Source organism: Orcinus orca, chromosome 10 (assembly GCF_937001465.1).
Source record: "Orcinus orca chromosome 10, mOrcOrc1.1, whole genome shotgun sequence".
In the NCBI taxonomy this organism is placed as follows: Eukaryota; Metazoa; Chordata; class Mammalia; order Artiodactyla; family Delphinidae; genus Orcinus; species Orcinus orca.
The window spans coordinates 90,073,829-90,089,877 of record NC_064568.1 but is presented as its reverse complement, the minus strand read 5'-3'; positions in this window follow the sequence as shown (position 1 = coordinate 90,089,877).

The following is a 16,049-nucleotide window of genomic DNA, read 5'->3' as shown; positions in this document are numbered from 1 at the left end:
TTCACTGCGGTGCACGGGCTTCTCATTGTGGCGGCTTCCCTTGTTGCAGAGCACGGACTCTAGGCACGTGGGCTTCAGTAGTTGTGGCACACAGGTTCAATAGTTGTGGCTTTCAGGCTCTAGAGCACAGGCTCAGTAGTTGTGGTGCATGGGCTTAGTCGCTCCACGGCATGTGGGATCTTCCCGGACCAGGGATTGAACCCGTGTCCCCTGCATTGGCATGCGGATTCTTAACCACTGTGCCACCAGGGAAGCCCTCAGCAATCATTTTTTAAAAATAAAATGTAATGCTTGTTTTTTAATAAATGGCTAAGTACTAGCAGAAAACCGAAAAGCAGAAAATGGAATTCTACTCACTTAGAGGAAAAGCCGGTAAAAACCCTGCGTGTTTGATAAATATCTTCAAGACCCATTTCTATGCCCACAATAGAGAACCCCATGGTCCAATGCCCACATATCATAGCAGCCTGAAATCATTTCAGCCCAAATATCTTAGAGAGGTATATGGTCCACAGGCATACTTTTAAAAAAATCCTCTTTTTCTTCTCCCACCCAAGGTCCCACACACAACAGCTCACCTCTTGATTCTCAAAACCCTTCAGAAAATATCCTCCTAGGCCTAGCTAATGTGCCTTTCCTGTCAGTTCTCATCACAAAAGCCCAAAGGACTTCATCTGGCAAGACAGACCCTTCCATAGAGAATGAGAGAGAGAAAGAAACATATCAGGCAGGCTTCGAATTCTCCTTTGCAGGTGGAGAAAGGGGAAAGCCGAGCTCATATACACTGGTAATCATTTTCTTGTCGTATATGTGCATTTTAAAAAATGAATGTTTTTCTACATCAATCAACATTCTTCTGTGTCATGATTTTGACTAGCTTCATTGTATTCCATTGTACAGGTAAACTATAATTTCTTTAACCAAAGCACTATTTAATTGATTTCCAACTTTCACATAAGGTCTGTGATAAATTTCATTTTCATTTAAATCTTTGCACGTAACCTCAATTATCGACTTAGGATAAATATCCACAGTAGGGATTCAGATGCATTTTTGGGGCCACGTGTGTGACATGCATTGACTTAAATAACATAAGAGTGTATTTAGGGCTTCCCTGGTGGCGCAGTGGTTGAGAATCTGCCTGCCAATGCAGGGGACACGGGTTCGAGCCCTGATCTGGGAAGATCCCACATGCCGCGGAGCAACTAGGCCCGTGAGCCACAACTGCTGAGCCTGCACGTCTGGAGCCTGTGCTCCACACGAGAGGCCGTGACAGTGAGAGGCCCACACACCGTGAGGAAGAGTGGCCCCCGCTCGCTGCAACTGGAGAAAGCCCTCGCACAGAAACGAAGACCCAACACAGCCATAAATAAATAAATAAATAAATTTTAAAAAATAAATAAATAAATGTACGAAAGAAAATTTAAATCACCTCTATTCCCACCACAGTTTAGATTCTGGTATGTAGCCTTTCAGACATTTCTCTAATCATATATATTTTTTTCCTTGCAGAAATTGAGTCATACTGTATATCCTGCAGTATAATTTGCCTTTTTTTTCACTTAAAATACCTTGAGAAAACTCTATGTAAATAGCAACAAGATCGAAATATAGTTTTTAATTCACAGTAAGGAGACTCAAATGAATTACAATTAAAGATAGTGACCAGTAGAGTAATTAATCAATGTTAGAGCAAAACTTGAGTCATTGTTTCCAGACCTATAGTCCTACCCATGAATAACTTCTACCAGTATATCTGAATTTCCATCTCTTTGCCTATATACCTGTCTACCTATATACATACCTATGCAGAGCTAGCTACCTACTTTACCCGTCATGATGGACTAAGTAATGCTCCAGTAACAAACAACCCTGAAATCTCAGTGGCTTAATAAATGTATTTCTTCATCCTACCACATGTCCAATGCAGGTTGGGGAGACTCTGTTTATCTAGGCTTCTGGGAACCAGGGTAATCAAATCTCCATTCAACCCAGCAGGGGCACAGAATATGGCAAAGCTCACCCTGGTTCTCAAAGCCTCACCCAGAAGTGATACATCTTACTTCCAAGCATAATTCATTCACCAAGGCAAATCTCATGGCAATCTAACTCTAAAAAAGTAATCCTGCCATGCAACCCTACCATGTCCCCAGAAGAACTAAAATATTTGTGAGTGGCAAGTGGCAAAGATGACACTTTGTTTTCTGGAGTTTATAAACAATTTAGTAGTAGAAATTGGGTTGGAATGGAGAATAAAATCTTTCCCGATTTGCAAATCCTTTAAGAGGATCAAATGATTTAACCATATTAGTCAGAGTTTGCATCATAATCATTTCCATTTCTATCTCAAACTATATTTTGTCCCTCCCCTAATCCTCTGTTCATCTAATACCAAACGAACCAGGAAGTAAGGGCATGGACAGCTGGCACTGGTAACTTGCACAGAAGACAATTTGGGGATATGCTAAAAAGCCCAGTGTTATTCATTCCAGGTGATCTAAAACAAATAGATATGATTATTTAAACTGCTTTAAAAATTATCCTGAGGAATTGAATATCAATATTAGAGCCCTATCATCAGTGATTCAGACCAGGAAACTATTATGAAAATGCTACCAATAATAATATGCAGCTCTGCAACCAGTTTATTTCAAGGGTTGCCTACTGAATATATTAACTGATTAAATTTAATTAAAATTAAAATCACTTTTTAAAAAAGTGATATATAGATTATGGGAGAACTACATCTTTAGCTGTTGTATGATGCAACTAAGGTATATCAACCTGTTACATTTATTGATGGATCCCAAGGGACCATGGCCTTGGGGAAGAGAAAGATGGACGGGGTCATCATCAGAGGGCACCTGAGCCTAGGACAAGTTGGGTACCACTGGAACCAAAGGATACAGCCCTCTGACTTAGGTGGAAGCTGAGATGGAAGCAAAGATAGCCAGTTGAGTCATAGTGGAAGCTACGGATTTGAGGCAGACAGGTTCCAGGGATGAGACTAGACACAAATGCTCACCTATAACCAATCTTGTCAGCTCACTGGTAAATATGCAACAGGCATGGGAAAGAGCAGAAAAAGGAGAGACGATAGGACTCCAGGGACAACAGTTTGCAGTCCTTGGAAAGTGGGGCTGAGCCAACGGTGGGCACAGCAGAGGACTCCCCGAGGCCCAGGGCAAGTCTTATTGGGATGTGAGCAGTAAAGGACTTCTGCACCTGGGGTAGCACAGGATGATGTTTCCTAGAAAAAAGCCATAAAGACACTGAAGACCAAAACTTATTGCAGAGGAAAACTCTTAGCTGCAGGCTAAGGGCTGGGCTTTCACTTCCTGGTCCTGCCTTCTGTTCACTGAGCAGCTAGGGAGGGTGAAACTGGCCTCTGTCGAATGCACACGCTCTTGCCAGACCTCGGCTACTCTGAGCAGAGAAGAGAGGGTCTCCCAGTCCTAAAAATGCAGGGGACAGGCTGAGGGAAGAGGTATAGATGGGGCGAAATTGGATTCAGAAAAATGCTGCCCAGCCTGCTATTGTCCAATTAGTCCACCCCCATTTTAGAGTCCAGAGGCTGTATGTTTGGTGATATATATGCAAGTTTTAATCAAGTCGATATATATGCAAGTTTTAATCAAGTCAGCAAGTATTCTTTTCCGTTCAATATAAGAAGCAAAATGGTTGAGCTCACTATTTTTTAATGTATCAAATATATTGGAATTAAAAAAATTTTTTTTATAATTACAAAAGTAATACATGCAAATGTAGAAATTTTTGGAAAAGCAGAAAACTGTAAAGAAAAAAATGTAAAGTAACCATAAGCTCACTGCCTGGAGATGGCTAGAGTTTAATGTTTAATATGTTAATATAATGTTTAATATATTTCCTTCTCATCTTTCTCTCTGCAATTTTTAATAATTTAGATTTGTAAAAACATTTTAAATTATATGTTATATATAATATGAACCCTATGCTTATCAATTTTAAATAAAATATGAATGTTGTTCTATGTATTAGAAAACCCGCACTAGCGGGTCTATCACTGCTACGGCCTCTCCCGTTGCGGAGCACAGGCTCCGGACGCGCAGGCTCAGCGGCCATGGCTCACGGGCCCAGCCACTCCGCGGCACGTGGGATCTTCCCGGACCGGGGCACGAACCCGTGTCCCCACCCATGTCCCCTGCATCGGCAGGCGGACTGTCAACCACTGCACCACCAGGGAAGCCCTCCAACACTATTTTAATGGCTTTACATAATCTTAGTGGTTCACCAGCACTTATTCATTTTTCCTATTGTTAGTCATTAAGTTCATTTCCAATATTTCATTATTATAAATTATACTGAAATTCATTCATAAATATATTTCAGTATAATTTATATATATACTTATTAAACATAAATATATATTAAATATAAATATATAAATATGTATATATGAGCATACAACATTGTCCACATTTTGAATCATTTCATTAAGATAAATTCTGAAAAATGAAATCACTGAGTTAGAAGACAAACACTGAGGTAGTTTCGAAACACGACCCTGAAATTCTTTGACACTCTTCCTAGGGAGAGCTGGGGTCTATTATCCCCTCTCCTTGAGTCTCAGCAGGTTTGGGACAACTTCAACCAACAGAGTAAACAGAAATGATGCTGTGTGGTCTCTGAAATTTGATGGCTGGATCTCTGAGCCACCATATAAACAACCTTGACTACCCCACGGTTGCCATGCTGTGAAGAAGCCAACCCACGTGGAGGCCAAGTAAGGCACTCCAAGGGACATTCCTAGCCTGTGCATTACTCCAGTCTAGGCACCAAACTTGTGAGAGATCAAACCTTCTGAAGGGCAAATGCCAGTCACTGAGTCACCCCCAGCCTTCAAATCTTACCAGCTGAAGCCCCACCTGTCTTAGAACAGACAAACCATCCCCACTGCTCAAATTCCTGATTCCCAGAATCTTTGAACTTAATGAAATGATGTTTTAAGCCAAGTTTCTGGTTAATTTTTCATGCAGCAATAGTAACTGGAACAAACATTTTCAGGGTTCTTGATACATCCTGTCAATTTGTTTTCCAGGCAGCTTATAGCAATTTGGACTCCCACCTAGAGTACATGAGAACTCCCATAGCACCGCACTTGATCCACACTGACACATTTCAGAATTCATCTCTTGTTTTATCTTTAAATTTTTACTATGGAAAATGAACATTCACAAAAATGAGGAACTAATATATTAATGAGCATGTACCCATCACCTAGCTCCAATAATTCCCACTCTTATTTCATCCATCTCTGCCCCTTTCTACTCACATCTCTTATTTCTACCAGCAGAGCAGTTATATTTCTACATCACTCTTCTTATATAAAAATATATTTGCTCCTGTTGGTCACTGAAGACCAGGACTTGCCAGAAATAGCTAGATTAAACAATAAACAATGGAGTAAGAAAAGAAGATTGCTAAATACGTATTAAATAGTTACAACGAGTTAGGTGCTATTTTAAATGGATCACACGTAATCACTCATTTAAGCCTCTTAGGAACTCTAAGAGGTAGGTAAAATTAATTACCATCATCCCATTTTACAGATGAGGAAATAGAGGCACAGGAAACTAAGTCACATGTTCAAGTTTGCATAGCTAGCTAGTAAGTGGTAGAGACAGAAATGGAATCCAAGCAGTCTGGCTCCAAAGCCCATGCTGATAACTACCTCACTGCTCTTGAGGGAGCCTAATTTCTGTGGCTGGTTATAGCAAATTCGTTTGTATGACACATTGAACTGATTCTCTAATCCACCATTATCCCAGTTACTGGGGAGATATTTGAAGGTTGAAGATATATATGGTGCCATTTGACCAGATGGCTCAAGTAGAAGTATTGCTGGTTTACGAGTGGAGTCTTGTAAAGAAAAAGCCAGTTTGTGACCACCTGGAGGGGTGGGATAGGGAAGGTGGGAGGGAGACGCAGGAGGGAGGAGATATGGGGATATATGTACATGTATAGCTGACTCACTTTGTTATAAAGCAGAAACTAACACGCCATTGTAAAGCAATTATACTCCAATAAAGATGTTTAAAAAAAAGAAAAAGGAAAAGCTAGGCTAGGAAAAAAGGCAACTGTGTTATAGCCTAGTAAAGTCAGGGTTTCTACTGCATATGGAATAGGTCTTTTTATACTGAAAAGGGAAAAAAATACAACTTCTGGATTAATACAGTGGAATAAAGCTGCATCTTACCTAATTCCTAAGGAAATAATGGAAAAAAGTAGAAGCAAGTCCTCCAGAAATTCACCAGCAGCAATCAAATGAGGGAAGGCGCACATTCCAATGGTATAAACCTTGACAAGGTGGTCCGGGAAGGACATAGATTTGGGAGTAAAGCAGGGCAGCATCTTGGTAGAGCTGCCAAACCCAATTCCTTGTGTCACAAGTTATAAAACCCTAAGCATTCTCATCAATACTCCAAATCTGCACATCGGTGTGGTTATCCTTATTTTTTCTGTTTTCTGATTGCAGGGAATGGAAATGGCTGCTGAGGTGAATAGGGTGAAAGAGTCCATTGGAATAACATGGAGGGGAAAGCTCTAGGGCTACCCTCTTAACTGGAGAAGGGATCCAAAGCCTGTGGAGATGCAGGACACCAGGTGGGATGAACTGAGAAGCACAAAGCTCGGGTTTTCCAAGAGGGCGCCAGCCTCAGCGGAGCCCCCCTACCATGCCCAGAAGGTGCAGAAAAACAGGAAACAACTGAGCCCGCCAATTTTCCAGCACCACGATGGAAACAAACTGGCCTCAGGTAAGGTGGGAAGGCAGTCACAGAGTCACCCACACTCCATCAGGGCAAACAGGGGGTTTGACAGAGCTGCCCAAACTTCAGCAAGATGAAAAGACTCAGCCCTAGAAAGGAGGCACCGGTGTCTGCAGGGCTGGGAGTGGAGTAGGGGCAGAAGGAACCAACTGGAACAAAAGACAAACATGCACCGCAGCCTGCATGAAAATGTGACTCAAGGACAAGAAAGACTTGACCTTACCAGAGTGTCCGGGCAAGGCAGAGCCACGGCGGGATCAGGGCCTTCCAGAGACTGCCATAGAGAGGAGGGGTCGAGGAGAAGAGAACCAAGCAGGGCGTGTCCACGTCGAGGAGAAGAGAACCAACCAGAGCGTGTCCACGTGAGACAGCCTCCGAAGGCCCAGCTGCAGAGGATTGAGACCTTATTCCTTTGTGAGATTCAAGGCAGTGAGCCAGCTCCAGCCTTAGGACCAATACCGAACCCTTCCGAAAGAAGACAGCTATTTGAGTGCCACAGTGTTTTAGGTACTAAGCTCCTTTCATGTATTAAATCATTGAATTCTTACAGCAACCCTATGAGATATACTGTTATCATCCCATTTTACAGATAAAGAAATTTTACCCAAGGGCGCACAGCTGGTGAGGTGGTCCGGATCCAGAATCTATTCTCTTATCCATTAAACTCCCCTGGCTCTCCCTTACTCAAAAAAGAAAAAAAAAAAAAAGTTGAATCTTCCTCCAGAGCTGGAGAAGCCCATGTGGTTTAATGGGTAGACCCGAGAGCTACCTGCAGCCTGCCTCATCTAGGAGGAGTTGAGCGTTTTTTTGATTTTTTCCTCCCCACTCCTATCCCTGGAAAGTAGCTCAAGGAGGAAGACATCAGCCATCCAGTTGGTTGCACTTTCTTTTGCTAACAAACCTTATTTTCCAGGTAAATAACCAGGTGAAATTAATCTGATCTCTACTAAGTGTTAAGATCTTTCTCTTAGGTAAATGAAAATCCCTTCACCAACAGGTTTAGCCTCCCAGGCTGTGGACAACACCCATACATAAAACACCCACACAGGCACACACAGCTTGCAGCAGTGTTTTCACACAGACATAATTATGACTCACAAATAACCATGGCTGGAGCATAAAGCACTCAACCAGAAGTTACATAAGCATGGATGACATCTATTTTCTACCAGAGCAGTACTAACATGAGGCATAGTGGGTTGGAGAGTCAATTAACAGAAGGCAGAAAGAGGCCATTTATTGTAATGAATTCTTGAAGGGGGGTATCTGTCTTGTAATCACTAGTCCACTGCGGGGAGTGTAGTATTTCACCAATTAACAATAAACTCGGCGATAAGCCCAAATGTTGCTTCCAGAGAGGCATTTGGTCTGCAAACCAGCGACTCTAAAAACTTTCTCTGACTCAGTATCTCGTGTTCTAGAGTTGATTACCCTTAAATAATTCCCACATGTGAATGATTTTTTTTTTGGTATCTCCGAGAAAGTACATAAATTGTATTAAACTCCTCAAATCAAAAATAGGAGAGGGGGACAAAGCCAGGGTTCTCAGCTCAGAAGCGTAAGGGACACATGAAATGCCTACAGCATGTGGGGCAGCAAAAGCGTTTGGCCCAAATGTTGTAACTCCCTCCCTATTTAACCCTCTCTGTCTTATTTGCTCCTTGATCTTTCCCTAAAGCTGTTGATGTATGAGCATATGGAAAACTTGTGAGAATAGGAGGGGTAGAAGAAGTTGATTATTGGAGCGTTGATTATAAGAAGTATAAAGAATAGATTGTTGGATCTATTTTCTCTATTGCCCTGCTTCCAGTGATCTGTTCTCTATTAGTAGTATTAGTATTGCTTTCTCTATGGTACACCCATCTGTTGGCACATGTAAAGGTGTTAGTTGAGAAGATAAGGAGGAAGAGAGAACAAGTGACATCACATGGAGGATAGTGGCTGAAAACTGTATTGGCACCAGTAAAATTTCTTCCTCCAGTGACAAGGCTTGGTGTAGGAAATGATCTCACATCTCTGCAGGCTCTGGGGCCATCCCTGAGGCAACCATGAGTGTTTAGATTCAATTTAGAACAAGTTGGTAAGGGACTTCCCTGGTGGCGCAGTGGTTAAGAATCCACCTGCCAATGCAGAGGACACGGGTTCGGTCCCTGGTCGGGGAAGATCCCACATGCCGCAGAGCAACTAAGCCCGTGCTACTGAACCCCACGCACCCTAGAACCCATGCACTGCAACTACTGAGCCCGCGTTCTACAACTACTGAAGCCCGCATGCCTAGAGCCCGAGCTCTGCAACAAGAGAAGCCACCGGAATGAGAAGCCCACGCACCGCAAGGAAGAGTAGCCCCTGCTTGCCGCAACTAGAGAAAGCCCGCGTGCAGCAGCAAAGACCCAACACAGCCATAAATAAATAAATAATTTTTTTTAAAAAGTCGGTGAGAACTACTACTGTTTAGAATCATCAAGGGTATTTAAGTACTTGTAGTGCTACATGTACGGGGACAAAAGAACGAAGTACATCAGTGGAAGAATTAGGAAGACTGAGAAAAAAAAGGACCAGCGAAAAGCAACTACACAGAAGCCAAGAAATTAGGGAGTTGGAAGAAGAGAGAGCAGAGCTAAAAGTGTCCAAATATTAGGTTTCTTGAAACGTTTTCTCCTTTAAAAAAAAAGTCCTTTCTGGATCCTACGTATCTCCCTTGTACTCTCCCCCAACTACTGTCTAACCACATTCTTCCTCAAGAGAAGTCCACTGTCCTTTTCCCACTCTCCGCCCTGCCACTGAGTAATTCCATCTACTTCTGTAACCAAGCAAGACCCTGTGGGTCCTCCCTGGACCAACTCCTCCCCCATATCCTCTGCTGAAGCTCCCCTCTCAAGTGCCCAGATAATAGTATCTGATGCACGTTTCCTGAGTTGTTTTACAGATGAGAAAACCCCCACCAAATGGAAGAAATTAACTGCTTGATGACCAGGAGCACGTAGCCCTCACGTCTACTAGGGCCTAAGGATTGATCACGTTAACCCCTGTGACGCCTGTTACCTCGAGCTGATCACGTACCCTGGGACGCCCCACCCTCACCTGGCCTTTAAAAATGCTTCGTTGAAATCCATTGGGGAAGTCGGGGTTTTTGAGCACTAGCTGTCCCGGACACTTTGCTTGGCGCCTTGGAATAAACACTGCACTTTCCTTCACCACAACGTGATGTCAGTAGATTGACTTTACTGCAGGTGGGTAAGTGGACCCAAGTTTAGTTTGGTAACATTTCTCTTGTTTTAGCCACCTCTTGTCTACATGCTCAGGACTCCCAAATCTATTCCTCCTGTCTCAACCTCTACCTGAAGTTTAAGCTCATTTTTTTCAACTACTTGCTAAACAATTTCACCTGGACATCCCACAGACCCAGCTGAACTCTTTATTGACATCCCTGGTCTACAGCTTTCAGCTGGACCCACCACTATGTAACAACTACCCACTCTGGAAGCCTGTGAGGCATCTTGGATAGTGCCTCTCCTCCAACCCTCATTTTCAATCCCTGAGACTTGCCTCTTTTGGCTCCTAAGCATTTCTCAGCTTCATCGTCCCTTCTCCACACTGTGTTCCTGTCACGTCATCTCTCTCCTCGACCACCACTGTGATCATCTGTTACTGGTCTCCCCTTCTCTGGTCCTGCCTCCCTCAAATCCATCCTTCCCACATTCTCAGAGTCAGCTGATTGCAAAGCTCACTCTCCTGTTTAAAACTTTTCATTTTCTGCCATTATCCATGGACACTATGGAAACAACTTAAGTGTCCATCCAAGATGAATGGATAAAGAAGGTGTGTAGACATTTCTCCAAAGAAGATATACAGACTGCCAACAAACACATGAAAGAATGCTCAACATCATTAATCATTAGGGAAATGCAGATCAAAACTACAATGAGATATCATCTCACACCAGTCAGATGGCCATCATCAAAAAATCTGCAAACAATAAATGTTGGGTGTGGAGAAAAGGGAACACTCTTGCACTGCTGGTGGGAATGTGAATTGGTTCAGCCACTATGGAGAACAGTATGGAGGTTCCTTAAAAAACTACAAATAGAACTACCACATGACCCAGCAATCCCACTACTGGGCATATACCCTGAGAAAACCAAAATTCAAAAAGAGTCATGTACCAAAATATTCATTGCAGCTCTATTTACAATAGCCCAGAGATGGAAACAAACTAAGTGCCCATCATCAGATGAATGGATAAAGAAGATGTGGCACATATATAGAATGGAATATTACTCAGCCATAAAAAGAAACGAAATTGAGCTATTTGTAATGAGGTGGATAGACCTAGAGTCTGTCATACAGAGTGAAGTAAGTCAGAAAGAAAAAGACAAATACCGTATGCTAACACATATATATGGAATTTAAGAAAAAAAAATGTCATGAAGAACCTAGGGGTAAGGCAGGAATAAAGACGCAGACCTACTAGAGAACGGACTTGAGGTTATGGGGAGGGGGAAGGGTGAGTTGTGACAGGGCGAGAGAGAGTCATGGACATATACACACTAACAAACGTAGTAAGGTAGATAGCTAGAGGGAAGCAGCCGCATGGCACACGGATATCGGCTTGGTGCTTTGTGACAGCCTGGAGGGGTGGGATAGGGAGGGTGGGAGGGAGGGAGACGCAAGAGGGAAGACATATGGGAACATATGTATATGTATAACTGATTCACTTTTTTATAAAGCAGAAACTAACACACCATTGTAAAGCAATTATACCCCAATAAAGATGTTAAAAAAAAAAGATGTTATCAACATACAATGGAATATTATGCAGCCATGAAAAAGAAGGAAAATTTGCCATTTGCAATAAAATGGATGAACCTTGAGGGCATTAGGCTAAGTGAAATAAGTCAGAGAAAGACAGATGTATGATCTCTCTTATTTGTGGAATCTTAAAAAAAAAAGCTCATAAATACAGAAAACAGATTGGTGGTTTCCATAGGCAGGAGGTGGGTATGGGTGAAATGGGTGAAGGTGGTTAAAAGGTACAAACTTCCAGTTATAAAATAAACAAGTCCTGGGGATGTAATATACAGCATGGCAACCATAGCTAATAATACTGTGTTGCATGGGCTTCCCTGGCGGCGCAGTGGTTGGGAGTCTGCCTGCCAATGTAGGGGACACGGGTTCGAGCCCTGGTCTGGGAAGATCCCACATGCCGCGGAGCAACTAGGCCCATGAGCCACAACTACTGAGCCTGTGCATCTGGAGCCTGTACTCCGCAACGAGAGAGAGGCTGCGATAGTGAGAGGCCTGAGCACCGCGATGAAGAGTGGCCCCCGCTTGCCACAACTAGAGAAAGCCCTCGCACAGAAACGAAGACCCAACACAGCCAAAAATAAGTTAATTAATTAATTAATAAAAAGCCAAGCATTTGAAGCCATTTAAAATAAATAAATAGATAAATGAAAATAATACTGTGTTGCATATTTGAAAGCTGCTAAGAGAGATCTTAAAAGTTATCGTCACAAGAAAATGTAACTGTGATAGGAGATATTAACTAGATTATTGTGGTGATCATTTTGCCATATATGCAAATATCAAATCATTAAACTGTAAACCTGAAACTAACATAATGTTATATGTCTATTGTATCTCAATTTTTAAAAACTGTTCACTTGCTGCCCATCATACATTGGATAAAATTGCCATGGGCCCTCCATCATCCAGCCCCTGCCTCCCTCTTCCATCTCCTCCCAAGGTCCCCCTCCCCAAACTCCAGCAATAATGAACTTTATGAGGCTCTAATTACACATGATGCTATTTATTCCTTCATTTCTCTGCTTATGCCCCTTCCCTGAACCCAGCTCAGCCTGACCATCTCACATGCACACTCTAAGATTCATCTCCACTTTGCTTTCTCCAAAAACCTTATCTGGTCCTTCCAGGCTAGTTTCCCTCCCAATACCTTGTACATTTTTTTAGTTCATGCAGTGAAACACTCAGAATTATGCCTAATAGTAGCTTAGAGTAATAACTCCAGTGTACGCTACACAGCTACTCCATCACATCCCACATCGTATTATAAGTGCCTGTCCTTATTTCTGTTAGATACTGAGCTCCTTGAGGACTTGCAGGATACCTTTCATTTGGCTGTCCAGATCCACTCTACCCTTCTCCCTCCTACTCTGCTCAAGGAAACTAATGTATAGACACATCAGTTGGCTTCCTCGTCCACTGGCTTCTAATTGGTTTGGAAGGGACACAGCAGGGTGAGGAGAAGGTCAGGGTATTTATTCCTCAGCTCAGTCCTCGCTAGGTTGTCATTGGCTGACTGCTCCCTTGACTGGAAGCCACACTGGACAGGAAGCATCTCTACATAGTTTCCTGGTACTTCTTCTTCACCTCCCATGTTCCAGTAGCTTTGCTCGCCATCTCCCCCAGTTTCAGGCCTAAGGATGGTAAAGTGTTCCCACTGTTATTAGCTTTAGAAGACTACCCTATCCCGTGTGGTTTCCCTACACTCCGTCTACATTCTCTTCAAGTTCACCAATTTTAAATACCATCTGTTTTTTCTACTGGGATGCTAACTGATCCAAGGATAAAGATGGATTCTTTTTTGTCTCTGAAGCCTCATATTAGGCATAGTGGCATACAGTAGGTGCTTAGTAATGACTGGGTAAATAAATGTGTCATCCTGCTGCAGTTCATCAAGTCACACCCAACTGAGTCTGAGATAACAGAAAACAGTGGTAATTAATGAACTAACCAAACTTTGGTTCAAGAGAAAATAGAAATGCTTTCAAAAGCTGAGGTAGGGGAGTAGTCTCAACAGAGGGACTTGTAATCAGTTAGGATTAGAGAAAGCAGGGATGGTCTTGATCTTCCTGGTAAATTTAGGAGAAAGGAAGTTCACCTCTGGAATTTGTAAAAGGTTGGAACGATTGATGAGAGGAATGAGATATGGAAGATATAGAAAAAAGAACTGACAATTAGCAGAGAAAGCACAGTTGACACTAGTGTTTGTATTTGTGCGTATCTATAGTATGCCTGGATACAAGAAAAGAATTCAGATAAACACTATGTTGAGCACTCCCATGGGCCAGGCATTGGAGTAGGATCTGGAAACATGGTAATGAATGAGACATAATTTCTATCTTTGAGAAGTCTGCAGTAGAGAGAGGAAGACAAACACAAAAATAGATCATTTAAGGGCCACCTGGTAAGGACTATGATCTGTGGAAAGTTCCCACAGACACAGGAAGGTTTATCAACCCAGCATGGAGGAGAGAATGGGAAAGAAGTCCAGAAAGACTTCCTGAGGAGGTGAGCTCTGAGAGGTGTCCTCAGAGAGGCAGCCAGGTGAAGAAGGGCAGCCCAGGCTTGGAGTCAGTACGGTGAGCAGAGGAGAAGGTCAGAGGGGTAGAAGCACAGGACTCATACACCCAACCCCAGACCCAAGATCCAAACACTATGACCTGCTTGGAAAACTATTGGTTTTTTGTAATTAGTTTTAATTACAAAAGATATCATTAAAACATGTCTGCAAATAATGTAAAGAAACTTAAATAGGTTTTCAGAGTAAAAATAGAAAGTCTGCTTTCTCTTCACCATCAATTCCCCTCTGTTCCTCAGCAATAAACCTTGCTAACAACTAGGCAGGTTTCCCAAATATTCTTCTGGGTGTGATAGAGTAATATGTTGGTACATTAATCAATGTGATTTTGTCTTTGATATTTGTTTTTGTTTCTGACTTCTTTTCATAATTCTTTTTTATCTGATGACCCTTTTAGTTATACTCCCTACACACCCTACACACACACACACACACACACACACACACACCATGAAAGCAGGACCATGAGGCAGGGGCATTGTAAGAATCAAGGCAACTCACGGCCAAAGCTTTAGATTCCAACGACCTGACATAAAAGTATTCTCAGTTCCCGAATCTTGATGTTATGTATCAACATCAAAGCCCTAAGGTATCTGGGGCTAAAAACTCATGGCATAAACAGTCATTTGCAAATAGAAAGGTTGCAGAGGCCAACTTCCCTGCCACCAGAGACTAGACAGGAAGTGGAGTGATGGAAGGGACAGGACAGAGGGGTGGGGACCTCAGGCTGAGGGGCAGGACCTGAAGCAGCCACATCTGTAGAAGAGGAGACTCCGCCTTCCTTCCCTGTGAGCAGTGGAGAGCCACCAGGGGGCCAAGGCAGTGTCTGCAGAGGGTCCAGCAGCCGCTTGAATGAGCAGAACCAAGGAACCCTTCAGCTGTTCTGGTTGCCCTCTGGCGAGGGCTTCCTATAAACAGCAGCTGGACAGCCATCAGTTGTTCAGCAGATATGATGCCTGTTTACGCCCCAGAACTTTGCCCTTTTCAAAGGCCCAGGCCATTTATAGGCCTCCAGGATGGAGGGTGGAGCCAGGATACATAAGAAGTGATGTGCGGTCAAGCAAGCTCCAGCATCCACTTTGCGTGGCCTAACGAGAAACAGCTGGCCTCCCTGCTGCCTGGACAGAGGGGACCACAGCCCAACGGACGTCTGTACAGAGATGCAGATTATTGTTTAACACTCACCTTACATTCCATAATTTCATACTTTTAACTTTCAACACCCAGAACAGTAAGGTCAAAGTAAATCCTCGATAAATATTTGTTGAATAAATGAACGATATATGGGTGATCTTTCCATGTAGAATGTATGGATTTCCATTATTCTTTCTATTGGCCGCTCAGTATTCTATCATATGATATAATCTATTTAACTATTTCCCTACGAACAGACATTTCAGCAAGCATATTCCTGTAGGCTAGATACAGAGTGCAACTGTTGAACCAAAGTATGTAGACATTTTGATAGATACTGCCAAATTGTCCTCCAGAACGATATGCCAATTTATGCTTGTAGCAAAGGCATATGATATGATGGCCAATGTTGACTGAGAGTATTCTGCATGGATTGATTTTCTGATTCCTTCAAATAGCCCTTTAATATAGGTCTTACCTTCATTTTATATATTTAGAAACTAAAGCATAGGCAAGTCAAATAATTTGACCAAAGTCATGGATTAGTAAATTGGACTCCAGAGCGTATGTCCTTATCCATGTGCCTCTCTAAGGGAGGGTATCTATTTCCCCACACCTTTATTAATAACAGGGATTTATGCATTTTTGTCAGCTTCATGAGATAATGTATGTGAGCATACTATATGAGCTCTGAAGTAGATGTAAAGGTAAAACCTTAGAAAGTTGAC